We start from the raw sequence: 15,442 nt of genomic DNA, 5'->3' as shown, positions 1-15,442 counted from the left end.
TCCTTGACTTTAGCAAAGCTTTTGATACGGTCTCCCACAGTATTCTTGCCGGCATGTTAAAGAAGTATGGGCTGGATGAATGGACTATAAGGTGGATAGAAAGCTGGCTAGATCATTGGGTTCAACGGATAGTGATTAACGGCTCCATGTCTAGTTGGCAGCCAGTATCAAGTGGAGTGCCCCAAGGGTCAGTCCTGAGGCCAGTTTTGTTCAATATCTTCATTAATGTTCTGGAGGATGGTGTGGACTGCACTCTCAGCAAGTCTGCAGATGACATTAAACTGGGAGGAGTGGTTGATACGCTGGGGGGTAGGGATAGAATACAGAGGGACCTAGACAAATTAGAGGCTTGGGCCAAAAGAAACCTGATGACGTTCAACAAGGACAAGTGCAGAGTCCTGCACTTAGGATGGAAGAATCCCATGCACTGTTACAGACTAGGGACTGCGTGCTAGGCAGCAGTTCTGCAGAAAAAGGACCTAGGGGTTACAGTGGATGAGAAGCTGGATATGAGTCAACAGTGTGCCCTTGTTGCCAAGAAGGCTAACGGCATTTTGGGCTGTATAAAGGGCAGTAGGCACCCTTCTCTACCCCGACTTGTCCTGCTCCCAAAATCCTCCTGTGCTGCGATCCACACCCCCAATTCCAATCCCCCCTTGTTGGAATTTCCCCTCACACAAGCCACCCCAGTTCCCCTGAGATCCTCCCCGCCACAGGCTGTCCCACCGTGTCTCCTCCACCGCCTCCCCTTTCTGCCGGGATCGGTGGATGCTCTAGATGGGACAGAGTGTGAACGGGACCAGTCACTGTCTGGCACTAAACACGCTCCGGGCTCGGTGCCCAGAGACCTCGGCCCGCCCTGCCCCAGGGCAAACCCCTGTTAAATGGCCTGTGACCCTCGCGCTGCAGATCCAGGGCAGAGGGGAAATCAGCGGCCGCCTTTGCGAGGTGAAGGATCAAATCAGGCATCATTGTAAGGACGGCCCTTGTTCCCTTCAGCTGGAGGGAGATTTAGCAGGAACCCGTCCTCCAGACCCCCGTCCCCGTGTCTGAGCCCAGGTCCAGGCCAGCCCCAAGCGTCTACACAGGCCTCAGAGGAAACTTCCGCGCTGCAATCAGAGACCCGCAGCCCGAGCCCCGCGAGCCCGACCCAACGGACCCAGGCTCTGAGCCTCGGCGCCGCGGGGCTTTGAGGGCAGCATGGACAGACCCTGCCAAGCCTGGCCAGCCAGTATCAGTGTCCAGCTGTTCCAGGTGTTGCTTTCAGACACCCCTCTGGGCTCAGGCAGGCTGCAAAATATCCAGGCCTGTCCGGCCAAGCCAGAAGGTAAAAGGAGAGGGCTGGGGAGAGACGAACTGAGGGGGGAAGGCAAAGGACCCACAACGGGGTGTCTGATGTCCCAGATGGTGGCTGGGCCTGGGGTGGGGGTGGGAGTGGGGTTATTTAGACCCCTGGCTCTGACCCACCCTGGGAAGGACACGTTTGGGGAGCAGGACGCTGAATGCCCAGGCGCCCGGCAGATGGTGGCGCTGGTGATGCTCGCTCAAGTACCCAGGCTGAAGGAGCCCGGCCCCTCGTTAGTGACTCTGCCAATTAGGCCCAATCAGTTTTGGTCCCTTGAGTTTCCATTTCCCACGGTTCTGGATCTCTGGCACGGCCCTAACCCAGCCCCTGGGTTCCGTCGGGCGCCTCTTGGGTGGGGCTCAGTCAGGTCTGTCGCTTCCCTTCCCCCCCACAGGCCTTGTGTCACCTCAGGGACTTTCCCATCCCCCAGCTGAGCTCACAGCGAGGGGCCATGTCTAGGCTCAGTGATCACTAGTGCCCCCCCCGGTGCTGTCCAGCCCCCTGATCCCCTCTGTCTGTTTTGTGTTACAGACCTGACCGGGCCCCCCAACACGACTGGTAACCAGACCAGGAACGGACGCCCCGGTGAGAGGCCGCACTGCGAGCCCCGGGAATCAGCGAGCACCTCCTAGTCACGCTCTGCCCACGCTCAGGGCCAGGCCCCAGGCTCAGCTGGGCCAGGCTCATGGGTGTGGGAATCGCAGGCCAGGGGAGGCTGAGCTGCCCCAAACAGCCCTACGTAGCTCCACGCATGCTCTGCCCCCAGGTCCTCTCCTGCTCACTGCCCACGCTGTTCCCCCAGGGCAGCACTGGGGCTGGGGCTGGGGTTAGAGGGGGGGCCAGCAGCTGGAGGCGTGGGGGGTTTCTGGGCTCCAGTGGGGGTGGGGCCTCTGGAAGAAGGGGCGGGGCCAGGGGCCGGCCTCCCTGAGCTGTCAGTTCATATGTCGCCCATGGCCAGACTAGTCTATGCCTGGAGGGGAGAGCCCGAGGAAGCCTCAGGGCTTTAGGGAGGATGGTGGGAGGATCGGGCCCCGTTCCCTCTGTCTCCAGCCTGCAGGGAGGCACTAGGGGGTGCTGGGCAGTGGGGAGGAGATGGGTCAGGGCCCAATCTGTGCAACGGAGACCTGCTGCCATGGAAAGGCACTGAGATTGTGCACCCACCCCAGAGCTGCTACGTCCCCACGCTGGGTGAGGGGGACCTGTATAGCCACCAGTGCTGTGCAGCCCCCCCTGATCCCCCCTGTCTGGTTTGTGTTACAGACCCGACCGAGCCCCCCAAGACCACTGGGAACCAGCCCAGCCCTGGTGAGAGGCCGCGCTGCGAGCCCTGGGAATCAGCGAGCGCCTCCTAGTCACGCTCTGCCCGTGCTCAGGGCCAGGCCCCAGGCTCAGCCGGGCCAGGCTGGTCCATGCCTGGAGTGTGGAGCCCAAGGCAGCCACAGGACTGTCGGGAGGGTGGGGAGGGGAGCAGACCTGGTTCTCTCTATGTCCAGACCCTGGGGTGGCACTAGGGGGTGCTGGGCAGAGGGGAGGAGATGGGTCAGGGACCGATCTCTGCGACCGAGAGCTGCTGCCATGGCAAGGCACCAAGATTGTGCTCCGACCCCAGAGCTGCTACGTCTCCACACTGGGCGAGGGCTCCTCATGTAAACAGCCCCCGTTTCCCACCCCAGAGGTGGCTGCATCTCAGCTCCTTGGCACAGGATCGCTGTGGGGGCAAAACCTGCCTGCTCGTCTTCTCCAGGGCCAGCCCCATTGAAGGCTGAGTGTAACATCGTGTCTCTGGAGACCCAGGAGGGCGACTCCCTGAGCCTGAGCTGTGAGGCTGGGAGCAGAGCCGAGGCCACCCTGAGCTGGGCCAAGGGGAACGAGTCCCTGAGCCCCAGCCAGGGAGGGGCCGGGTGCCTGGAGCTGCCGAATCTCAGCAGAGGGGACGCTGGGGAGTATCGGTGCTGGGCCAAGAATTCCTACGGGTCAGCCAGCCAGGCCCTGCGTGTGCACATGCAGCGTAAGGCTCTAGGGGGCGCCATGCTGCAGTGTGGCAGGGGGGTCAGAAGGGGGCGGTCTCCAATCTAACATGTTCTCGTGGGTCCAGTGAGGACTCTGCAAAACACCATCTCCAGAGCTAACAGGGCTGTATATGTAGGGGCATTGCCAGCAGAGCGTTCCTCTCTATTCAACATTGGTGAGGCCTCATCTGGAGACTGTGTCTAGTTTTGGGCCCCACACTACAAGAAGGATGTGGAAAAATTGGAACGAGTCCAGCGGAGGGGAATGAAAATGATCAGGGGGCTGGAGCACATGACTTATGAGGAGAGGCTGAGGGAACTGGGATTGTTTAGTCTGCAGAAGAGAAGAATGAGGGGGGATTTGATGGCTGCTGTCAACCGCCTGAAAGGGGGTTCCAAAGATGATGGATCTAGACTGTTCTCAGTGGTGGCAGATGACAGGACAAGGAGCAATGATCTCAAGTTGCAGTGGGGAAGGTTTAGGTTGGCTATTAGGAAAAACTTTTTCACTAGTAGGGTGGTGAAGCACTGGAATGGGTTACCTAGGGAGGTGGTGGAATCTCCTTCCTTAGAGGTTTTTAAGGTCAGGCTTGACAAAGCCCTGGCTGGGATGATTTAGTTGGGGATTGGTCCTCCTTTGAGAAGGGGTTGGACTAGATACCTCCTGAGGTCCCATCCAACCCTGAGATTCTATGATTCTGCGCTGACCTGGAGTGGGAGCGGGGACACGGACCTCTGGATCTTCTGCCTCAGCTCCAACCCCCATGGGAGCTACGCCGCCCTGCACCTTGACCTCAGCCCCCTGCAGAGAGGTGAGACCTTTGTCTCCTGGATTCTGTCCCCAGCTCAGGGAAGGGAGTTGGGGGCTGGGGCTGGGATCCAGGACTTCTAGATTCTATCCCCAGCTCTGGGACGGGGGGGGGTTCTCTTCCAGCCATGTCCCGTGCTCTTTGTTATTGCAGATTTGGCGATGCCGGTGGGCATCGGGGCGGCCTGTGGGCTGGTTGTCCTCATTGGCGTCTTCCTTCTCTGGCTCTATATGATCAAGTAAGTCTGAGGCCTCCAGCAGTGATCCCCAACTGACCCTCCCAGATCCCACCGAGATCCCTGCCATTGCTACTGGGGTATTCTAGCCGGCCCAGTCCCCAGTAAGATCTCCCCTCCCCTGACCTATCCCAGTCCCCTGCACTCTAGCCTCCCACACCGGTGTTCCCCCTTTCTCCCTCCCCATGGGGCTATTCTACACCCCTCCCCCCAGGCTCATGCATCTGTCCTGATATGTTTCCCTGCAGACTGCGGGGCCGGGAGCCGGCACCCCCCAGCGCCGAGGCCGGGGAGACGGCTAATGGGAGCCAGGTGGAGCACACAGCCAACGAGGCCAGCGTGATCTACAGTACCGTCACCCGCATCCCCATGGTATGTACCTGGGGGCAGCGGGGACCAAGCCCACCTGCCCTCCCCACCCCACCTGTCTCTGCTCCCTCCACTTCTTCTCCTTCCCACCCCCATAACCAATGCATGAATATAAGCCAGGCTTTCACCAGGGCACCTGACCCCACATGTGTGCCCGGTGCAAGAAATGCACCCCTGCCACTAGCCTGGGCTCCCTGAACTGACTGGGATCGGTTTCTGCATGCAGAAAATGCACCTCATCCCTCGGGTCTCGCTCAGAGAGGAGGACGTGCAGTGAATGCATTCACGTGCATCCACAAGGTGCACGGGACTAGATTGGGGCTGCAATTCTGTCAATCCCTGGGCATCTCCCAAATTCACCAGGTGGGCAAGAAATGCATTTCCGCAGCTGCCTGCTATGGTATTAGGTGCATATGCTCAGACAATGCATGCAGGGTTCACCTTGTCTGTTGCAAATATATGCACCCTGCAGAAAATGCAACAAACGCATCAGCATCGTGTATGTAACCACGACATGCATGGGATCAAATCATGCATGCACAGTGCATACAATGTACACAACCTCTTGCATATTGCTAATGCATGGCCAGTGCAGCCAATGCAAAGAATGCATTAATTTAGCCAGTGCTGCCCCAAGTGCTTGATGCATGAAATGCAGAGACAACATTTCCTGAACCTGTTCTGCGATGAGAGGCATGAGACAAAATCCTGCATTCGTAGTGCATTAAATGAACATACCCACACACATGTTGCTAATGCGTGGCCTGTGCAGCTGAGGCAGTGAATGCATTAACCGAGCTGGTGCTGGCATGGGATTGGCTTATGCGTGCAGAGTGTGAAACACACCCAATCTCATGCCTCTTGCTAGTGCACGCCCGATGCCGGAAATGCATTTGCACTGAGGGTGGGGGAAACGAGGGCTGGTGAAGCCCATGCAATCAGCTCACCAGGGTGAATGCAACTCTCTGCCTGGTGTCTCTGCCTTGCTTCTCACTCAGCATCAGAATACTCCAGCCGCCCGCCGGACCAAAGGCATCCACGACAGGGCTGCAGCAGCACAGGGCCCGCTAGGCCCCGGGAAGCCAGAAGAGCTGCACTACGCCTCCGTCGAGTTCTCCAAGCTGCAGTGCAAATGGGAGGACGCTTCAGAGGCCCCTGCCATGGTATATTCCGAGGTCCGGCGCAAATAGCCCCCTCATGCCATGGGCCCAGCTGGGCATCTCCGGCCCATCCAGTGCAGGGATGGTCACAGCGTGGAGGGAAGGGGTCGGCCCAAGGCTGGACCTGCGACGTGGGAAACCTGGGTGCAGATCCCTGCTCTAGCCTGGACTCAGGGCGGAGTCAACTAGGCCTTGGAGATGCTGGAGCACTGCACTGAGGGGAGGTGTCCCAGAGTCCTCTGCAGCCGGGTCTCAAAGCCTGCCCGCTCCCAAACCCCACTGCCCCCAGAGGAAAGAGCCTCTCACCCCTCAGCCCCAGAGAGTCTCTCTTCTACCCTGCCTGAGTCCTCAACAACTTGTATCACAGATGGGTAGGATGGTCATGCTCAGGGGTAGCAGCTGGTGGGAGTGAGGGATGGGCTTGTGTCTAAGCTGCTGGCTGGGTACTCTGGGTTCTAATCTCTGCTTTGCTAAAAATGCTGTAGGGAGAGGTTGCTGCATTTGTCTAGTCTGTTTCCTTACCCTCAAAAATCAGCATAATAATGGTGCCCTGGGCTACTTACATTATAAACTCTTACGGGCAGGGACTGTCTCTCGCTGTGTCTTAGCAGCACCTGGCACAACAGGGTCCTGGTCTCTGTCTAGGTCAATCAGTGCCACATGATTATAACTTCTTAATGACAATGTTCTATTAAAGGTAACATGTTCACTCTAAAGCCAAAAACATCCGACTGTAAAATTCCCTATTTACAAGCTGTGACTTGAAATATATTTTCACTGCTACTTTTTCAACAAAGAGCCAATAACAACTATGACTTATTTGTGTCCAGTAAAGAATCAGTTTTCACGTCTGCCTTTCCCCTGGGAGACCCCGATCGCAGCTGGTTTCTGGGCAGGGCCGAGCATAACTTAGCCTCAATTCCAGCTGGGGCAGGGCCTGTCTCTCGCTGCATATGATCAGCACCTGGCACAATAGGGCCCTTGTCATAAACATACAGGTAAGGGAAGCATAGAATTCCTCCTTTGCCTCTAAGGGGTTAAGAAGCTCAAATAACCTGGTTGGCACCTGACCAGAAGGACCAATGGGGAAGGAAAATACTTTCAAATCTGGGGTGGGAGGAAGGTTTTGTTTGTGCTCTTTGTGTGTGCTCCCTCGGGATGGAGAGGGACCAGAGCAGGGAAAAAACCTCTCCTAAAACCCTACCTGAAATAAGCATCTAAGGTTACAAAAATTGTAAGTAATAGCAAGGAAATGCGTTAGATTAACTTTTGTTTTAGCATGTGACTTTTCCCTGTGCTAAGAGGGAGGTTTATTCCTGTTTTTTGTAACTTTGCAGTTTTGCCTAGAGGGGAATCCTCTGTGTTTTCAATCTTATTACCCTGTAAAATTACCTCCCATCCTGATTTTACAGAGGGGCTTCTCTTACTTTATTATAGAGAATAAAGTTCTGCTTTTAAGAACCTCGTGTCCTAAAACCCAAGGGTCTGGTCTGTGCTCACCTTGTTTACGTATTTGGTTGGTCTATTATTCTCAAGCCTCCCCAGGAAAGGGGGTGAAGAGGCTTGGGGGGATATTTTGGGGGAACAGAAACTCCAAGTGGTCCTTCTCCTGATTCTTCGTTTAACTCATTTGATGGTGGCAGCAATACCGTCCAAGGACAAGGAAGGATTTGTGCCTTGGGGAAATTTTTAACCCAAGCTGGTAGAAATAAGCTTAGGGGGTCTTTCATGTGGGTCCCAACATCTGTACCCCAGAGTTCAGAGTGTGGAGGGAACCCTGACAGCCCTGATCCCAGCTGGGGCAAGGCCTGTCTCTTGCTGAGTCTGGGCAGCACCCAGCTGTCACGGACTCACAGGACTCATTCTCGCTAACAGTTAGCCAGTTTTAAATCTGGGTCAGGGTAATTTCGTATCCTTCTAGTTTTTGAATCAAAAATGTCAAGCAGTGCCAAGTGAAACTCCTTTTGGACGGCGATGGATATTACATCACCGCCATTAATTTTAGCACAAGTGTGAAAATCAGGGGGGAGGACTTGTAAGGCCCTATGTGTGCGTGTTATTTGTATTGCAATAGGGCTTTTGAAACCCTGGCTGAGCTCAGGGCCCCGCCGTGCCTGGCTAACTGGTGAGCTGCTAGATCTCCAGAGGTAACTGTCACCTGTGTGTTCTTCCAAAGGGATCCCACACGTAACTGTCCTTGACCCAATGCTCGTTAACACCTTTTTCTACGACCTGGAAGACAACATAAAATCAGCCCTGATCCAGGTTGCAGATGACACACAGATGGGGGGAGTGGCAGATAATGAGGAGGCCAGGTTACTGCTGCAGAGCACTGCGGGTCGCTTGGTAAACTGGGCACAAGCAAACAGTGTGTGTTTCAATAGGGCTAAATGTCAACATGTACAACTAGGAACACAGGGTGTCAGCCGGACTCACAGGACGGGGGACGATCTCCTGGCAGCAGGGACTTTGACGACTATTCGGGGGGTGATGCTGGATAATTAGCTGAACAGGAGCTCCCGGTGCGATGCTGCAGCCATCCTGGGTGCATCAACAGTGAGCTCTGGAGTCAGTGCGGGGAGGTGATTTTCCCTCTGGATCTGGCCCTGGCGCGACCGCTACTGGGATCCGGTGTCCAGTTCTGGTGCCCACAGTTCCAGAAGGACATTAACCCATCGGGGAGGGCTCAGAGAGGAGGGAGGAGAACGATTAACAGGTTAGAAAACCTGCCCCAGAGTGCACATCTTTTCCTTCAGTAACTGTCTAACGATGACGTGCACATCGTAACCTTTGGAACTGTGCACTACGAACGGGCAGTCCCGGACCTCTTTGCCAAGAAAGGTCTTAACAAAGGTAGAAAGACGCTCACTGCCCTTAAATTCCCAGGACTTTTCCAGCTTTAGAGACACTGAAACAATGTAATTGGGCATGTGCAGCCCCGTCTCCGGCATCCATTCAAAATCGTAAAAAATACACTTTTCTGGTGATCTGGGCTTTCGAATGCTGCCCATAAAACAGAGCTGGCTGCCTACATCACGGGTGATCAAACCCTGACACTGCTTACAGAGCCTCCCTTTACACCTGTGCCCTGAACTGGGGCAGATCGGCCGGAGGTGGAGCAAATTCACTGACTGGAAACTTCCTGTTGTATGAGATCTGCTTAGCAACCAGCCTCCCAGCACAGTCACTGATGCCCACACGCAGGGGGGCAGAGCTGACGTGCCACTGACCTGGGGTAGAGTGAGCCAGAGTCTGGCTGGGAGACCTGGGAGGGCCCGGCCGTCAGGGCTGGCCTCAATGCATCTAGGGGGCACTGCGTTTCTTTTAGCTATAGGTTTTTCCCAGACTCTTCTGCAGCTCAGCACCGGGTGAGGAATCCCTGTATAAACAGTCCCTGTGCCCCACCCCAGATTCAGCTGCATCTCAGCTCTTAAATTGAAGGCTGGAGTCAGCAGCCACTGGAATCCAGCTGCCTTTCCTGAGACCCGCTGCCCCAGCTCTCATCACTAGGGAATCCTCAGTGACCCGGGACCTGGGAGGCGTTTGAGGAACCGAGAGACAGAAAACAAACGTCTGCGTTCAATGAACCAGTTCCAATCTGCTGACGTTTCCCCTGCTAAGAGACCCCAGAGGGGAAATACCCATGTCTCATTCCCCCTCCCCACAGCCAGTCCCCCCCGTGGTGGCGTCAGAAGCCGGCTGTCCATTGGAGCTGCCTGTAACTGGGACAATCTCTCACTTCCGTCGATGGCACCGAGATCTCCGGCTAGCGGATCCAGGTTGTGCAAGATGTTCTGGGGCCGCATTTCTCAAATGCAGCTTTTCCTGAGGTCGAAGCCTCCTGGCTGGTGATTGGGGGGGCAAAGCAGAGGCCTCTTCCCTGGGCCCGCCAGCAGGGGTTTGGCCCTGCCCCCTCTGGAGACACAAACACTGGAGGAGCAGGGGGCCAGTGAGCTCCCCACCTTCACAGGGATGGTGGGGTCAGTCTTCAGCCTTGGAGTGGCGGGCTCCAGTTGTGGGGTTTCGGGCTCCCACTCTGAGCCTCGGGTTCCATCCCTGGGCCCCGTCCCGTGGGCTTTGGGCTCTGTCTCCTGGCCATAAAGCAGTAGGTTCTGGCCCCGGGCTCAACCCCCACTCACCCATGGCCCCCACTGCTTCCCCAAGCCCCCCATTCATTCCCCCTATCACCTCTGACCCGCACTGCCTCCCTATCCGCCTGCCCATCCGGGGCTTAATTTGTCCCCTGCACTTCCGGGGCTGAGTCTGCTGGGAGAAGGGATACGTGTACGTTTGTCGCTTTTCCCAGCAGACTTAGGAGCTAGCTGGGAGGCTGGAAAAAGCTCAGGGGCCGACTCTGCAGGTGCTCTCGGGCTGGAACATCCATGGGAAAAAATAGTAACAAGAACAAAAGACAGGAATGTTCTAAGCCCCTTATTTGTGTTTCTATTCTGTACAGATCCAGGAAAAAATAGAGAGAACTGAACATTATTTTATTATTGAGTCTGCAAAACTCCCTAAATAAATGACTGACAGTGATTTCGACATGGATCTGTGCATATTTCTGTGTTTTAAATAAAGTTAATTCAGTATTTTAGGATTTAGGAAGAATTCTCTGAGCAGTGCCAGTGAGCTCTTTCCAGCTGTCCCACCCCAGAGGCGAATGCGTCTCAGGTCCGGGTAAGTGATTAGGATCTGCAGCCCGTACAGTATGATAAGAGGTGTGAGTTGCTAGTGTTAAAATATTGTTTGGTAACTGGAGACAGCAGAAATAAAGGGTTAGAGCGGATGCAGGGGCTGGGCGCTCCCTCCTCCACTACTGCGTTCTGTCCCTGGCTCTGGAGGTGAGGGGGGTCTGGCAGGTTAGAGCAGTGGGGGCTGGGAGCAAGGACTCCTGGGTTGTATCCCAGCTCTGGGAGGGGAGCAGGGTCTATTGGGTTACAGTGGGGGGGTGGAGGCAGAGAATCACGACACCCGGTTTCTGTCAGAGCTCTGGGAGGAGAGTGGGGGTTTAGCAGAGCTCAGAGCCAGGACTCATGGGTTCTATTTCCAGCCCCACAAGCAATATGCAGCCAGCCCCTATTGCAGGGAAGCCTTAGGCAACCCCAGCCAGAGGGAGGGGAGGTTGGCAGGATGCTGATTCCGGGTTTTCTGAGAAAGCATCTCCCCCCAACGGCCCCTCCCAGCGCCCACTTCTGCTTTCAGGTTCCTGTGCATGCTGCTTCCCCAGGCTCCGAGTCACAAACCCTGAGGATCCTGGGCTGCAGGGTCGGAGAGCCGGGTGCTGGGTCCCCCTCTGCAGTACTAGGGGTGAGTTGAAATGCGGGGGAGGGAGCTGGATGGTCTGTGGAGACTGGGAGCCCCTCAATCCCGACCTGCAGCCCCTTGCTATCCCAGCCCTGGGCTCCCTGCCCCCACAGCTCTGCCGGTGCCCCTCCAGCCTGAGCAGGGTCCTGCCCCAGGGCTCCGCCACCATGGGGACCACATTGAGGTGTCAGCTCCGGGGGCCATGTACAGCAGGGGGTTCCCCAGCTCCCATCTCTCAGCCTCCTTCCTGAGAACATCTGAGGGCAGCAGAGGGATGGTGGGAAATGGAACTGCCGGGGGGGTTCCCCTTCCCCATAGGGGTGGTTTTGGGGGGCAGGGAGGGCACATATTGCAGAGGGAGCAGTTATAGATACCCCAGGTTGACCACGTACGTGCAAACTTCTCACCAATAGTCCAACTGTGCTCACTCCATTGTGCTGACCCAGCTCCATGGGGGGCAAAGTGGGGTGTATCTGTGGGGCACAGACCCCCTGGGGCTCCCAGCTACTCTATGGGGACAGGGCAGCCCCCAAGGGATGGGGATGGAGTCTGGATCTCTCAGGGCCGGTCCCTTCCCATCCAGCCCTGGGCAGTGGGGCCTGTCCCACCCTGCTCTGGCAGGGGATGGTGCATGGGCCATGGGGGATCCGAGCTGAGACCCGCCCAGCTCACTGCAGTGGATGGGGGAGGGGGAGGCAGGAGTGAGAGGCCCGTACCATTAACAGGTAAAGACGGGGAAAGGTGTGAGTGGCCCAATTCACATGTGAGGAGGGGAAGGAGGGAGTGGGCCCCACCATTCTCATAAGAAGGAAGAGGATGGAGGGTCCATAACATTGACAATGAGGACAGTCCCAGCTGCAGGAGGAGCAGGGTTGAGCGGGAGAGAGGGGAATGCAGCTGTGGGGCAGAGAGGGCAGCATTAGCGCCCCACCCTCTCTGCAGAGGGGGGGAGCCATGAGCTCTCTGCAGCACCCCCACCCCAGGGATGATTTACCCACGTCCAGTTCCAGTGGGTCCCTGCAGAACCAGCCCCTCACGGTGCGGGGGAGACACCATCACTGGCGGGGGGTTGGGGGAGTTGAGCCAGCAGGCTGCAAACAACAGGGGGTTTGGAGGCAAAGCACAAATCTGGGGATTTAAAAACCCAGTCTCAGGATTTTGAAATCCTTTTTCAGCCAATCACATGATTCTTAGGGGAAATCTCAGGATTTATTAGTGAATTTTGGGGCGGGGGGTGGGTTCCTGATGTTTAAATCTCAGGCTTTTTAGCGAATCCTAGAATCACAGACCAACAGGGTGAGAAGGGACTACAGGGGTCACCTAGCCCAACCCCTGCCAAGCTGTAGGATTGGTTGGGTCTAACCCAGGGCTCCACAATACAGCACCCGCGGGTGCCATGGCACCCGCTGGGGTATCTAAGTGTGCCCACATACTGGCAGGTAGATGAGCATCAGTCAAAATGCTGCTGAGAAGCAGCGTCACCCAGAGGTGTTGCCACCAAAATGCCACCAAAAATCAGCAGCATTTCGGTGGCGACACCTCTGGATAACGCTGCTTCTCGGTGGCATTTCAGTGGCAATGCCTATTGACGTTGCCGCTTGTCGACGGAATTTCAGCCGATGCTCGTTCACCGCCACGGTCCTCTGTGGCTCATCGTCTGGCCCCTGCCAGACGAAAAAGGTTGGGGACCACTGATCTAACCCATCCCAGACAGATGCTGTCCAGCCTCCTCTCAAAACCCTCCACTGAAGGAGCTTCCACCACCTCCCTGGGCATCTGCACCATTGTCCAACTGCTCTCACAGCTGGGGAGTTTTTTGTGAGATTAAATCTCAGTCAACGCTGCTGCAGTTTGAACCTGTTACCCCTCGTCCTGCTCTCTGGGGCGAGAGAGAACAACTTTTCTCCAGCTTCTCTATGTCAGTCTGTCCAGTACTTGAAAACAGCGATAATGTCCCCTCCCACCCCACCAATCTCTTTTCCAAACTAATCATACCCAGTTCCTTCAGGCTGTGCCCCTACGGCTTCCATTCCAACCCTTTGATCCCTCGCCTCTGAATCCTTTCCAATTTCTCTACATCCTTTCTGTACATTGGTGAACAAAACTGGATACAGTCTTCCACTGAGGCATACAGCGGTACTGTCACCTCACCTAACTTGAATGCTCTGCCTCTGTTCATGCAACCTGACATTGCATTTGTTTTTGTTTTTTTTTGCAACAGCATCACATTGCTGACTCCTGTCGAGGTTGTGATTTGCCACAACTCCCAGCTCCTTCTCAGCAGTGCTGCTGCCAAGCCAGTTCTTCCCCATCTTGTATTTGTGCATTTGGTTTTTCTTCCCTAAATAGAGCACCTTCCATTTGTCCTTGATGAATTTCATTGTGTCAACTACAGCCCAATTCTCCAATTTATCAAGATTCCTCTGAATTTTAGCTCCATCTTCCAAAGTGTTGGCAACTCCTCCCAGCTTTGTGTCATCTGCAGATTTGATCAGTCTGCTCCCTAGTCCTACATCCAGGTCATTGATAAAGATGTTAAACAACACGGGACCTAGGACAGACCTCTGTGGAGCCATACTTGAGACCTCCCTCCACTCCCACATCGTTCCATTAACAGTTACTCGTTGTTTGCAGTTGTTAAACCAGTCCTGTATCCACCAAGTCCACATTTCTCCATAAGTATGGCCAGACTGGGTCAGACCAAAGGACAATCTAGCTCAGTATCCTGTCTTCCAACTGTGGCCAGTGCCAGGTGCCCCAGAGGGAATGAACAGAACAGGGAATCATCAAGTGACCCATCCCCTGTCGCACATTCCCAGCTTCTGGCAAAAAGATGCTATGGACACTATCCCTGTACATTGTAGCTAATCATCCATTGATTGACCTATCCTCTATGAATTTATCCAGTTCTTTTTGAACCCTGTTATAGTTTTGGCCTTCACAACATCCTCTGGCAAAGAGTTCCACAGGTTGATTGTGTGTGAAGAAATACTTCCTTACATTTTTTTTAAACCTGCCTGTAGACGGGTCGGACTCACCCCTGCGGCGCCTCCTGCTGGTGCTTTTGGGAATTAGCTCAGTTCCAGTCCAGAGCGCCCTCTGCAGGCCGGTGATCCGCCTGTCTTCAGGCCCCCGTGTCCCTCCCTGGACCCAGTGCCCTTTAACATGGGGTGTTGCCCCTGGCAATAACCCCTTTCTCTCTGGGTCTCCCCTCCTTGGGGAACCCCCACCCTCTATCCCCACCTTGCCTCAGTGTTGGCTACTGCCAGTCATTGTCTAGCCCCACACTCTGGGGCAGACTGCAGTATCAGCCTACTCATCACAGGCAAAGGGGTTTGGACCTGCTGCCTTGGCCTACCCCTGGGCTGCCCTCTGCAACCCCGAGTACCTGTTGGCCCACTGCTAGGCCGCAGCCTGGGGCTTTCCAGGCTGGAGCTCCCCAGCTCCTCAGCCTTTCCCCAGCCCTGCTTCACCCTAGGTACCTTGCCTATAGCCCCTGCAGCCAGGCCCTTCTTCCTCTTCAGGCAGATGAAGACTGTCTGGGCTTCTGGCTTCCCTGGCCTTCTTATAAGGCCCTGTTCAGTTTGGGGCGTGGCCCCAGCTGCAGCCACTTCCTTAATCAGCCCAGCTTTTAGAGCCACTGCTCTCAAGCTCTGCCAGGCCGCTTTTTAAACCCCTCAGGGCAGGAGCAAGGGTTTACCCTGCTACACACACCCCACCTCAAGAACCCCTCCACCGGAGGGCAGGCGGGGTGCTCTACTGGCCCAGCTTTCTCCTCAGCTGGGACCGCAGAGAATCCCTTTCCTGCTGCAGGTTCTCCAGTGTTTGGAGCAGCCTGCTTACTTCCTCCACAGTCTGGGTCCCCACCGTAGACCTCCCTAGTCCTACGTGGGTTCCCACATCCATTTGGGTCCCCACCTCAGCCCTCCTGGCCCTGGTGTGGGTTCCCTGATTAAGGTGGGGCCTCTCTACCCCAGCCCCTTTCCCTTTAGGGGCCTCAGTCCGGACTACCCCTTCCTGGCGGCTAGTCCCTGACCGAGCCTTGGTTTTGGACACTCCCCCTCTCTTCCTCAGGGGGCAATGCCTCTTTATGTGGCCCTTGGTGTGGGAGTGGAAGCACCCTTGGCGCCTTCCCCCTGCCACGGCCCTAGTTCTGCTTGTTTGGGCCCTAGCCCTTCCTTCTGGGCTGGCCCAGGCCTTGGGATCTCCAT

The sequence above is a fragment of the Mauremys reevesii genome, linkage group 24, assembly GCF_016161935.1.
Source record: "Mauremys reevesii isolate NIE-2019 linkage group 24, ASM1616193v1, whole genome shotgun sequence".
NCBI lineage: Eukaryota > Metazoa > Chordata > Testudines > Geoemydidae > Mauremys > Mauremys reevesii.
The sequence above is the reverse complement of the archived record's forward strand: the minus strand, read 5'-3'. Positions refer to the sequence as shown.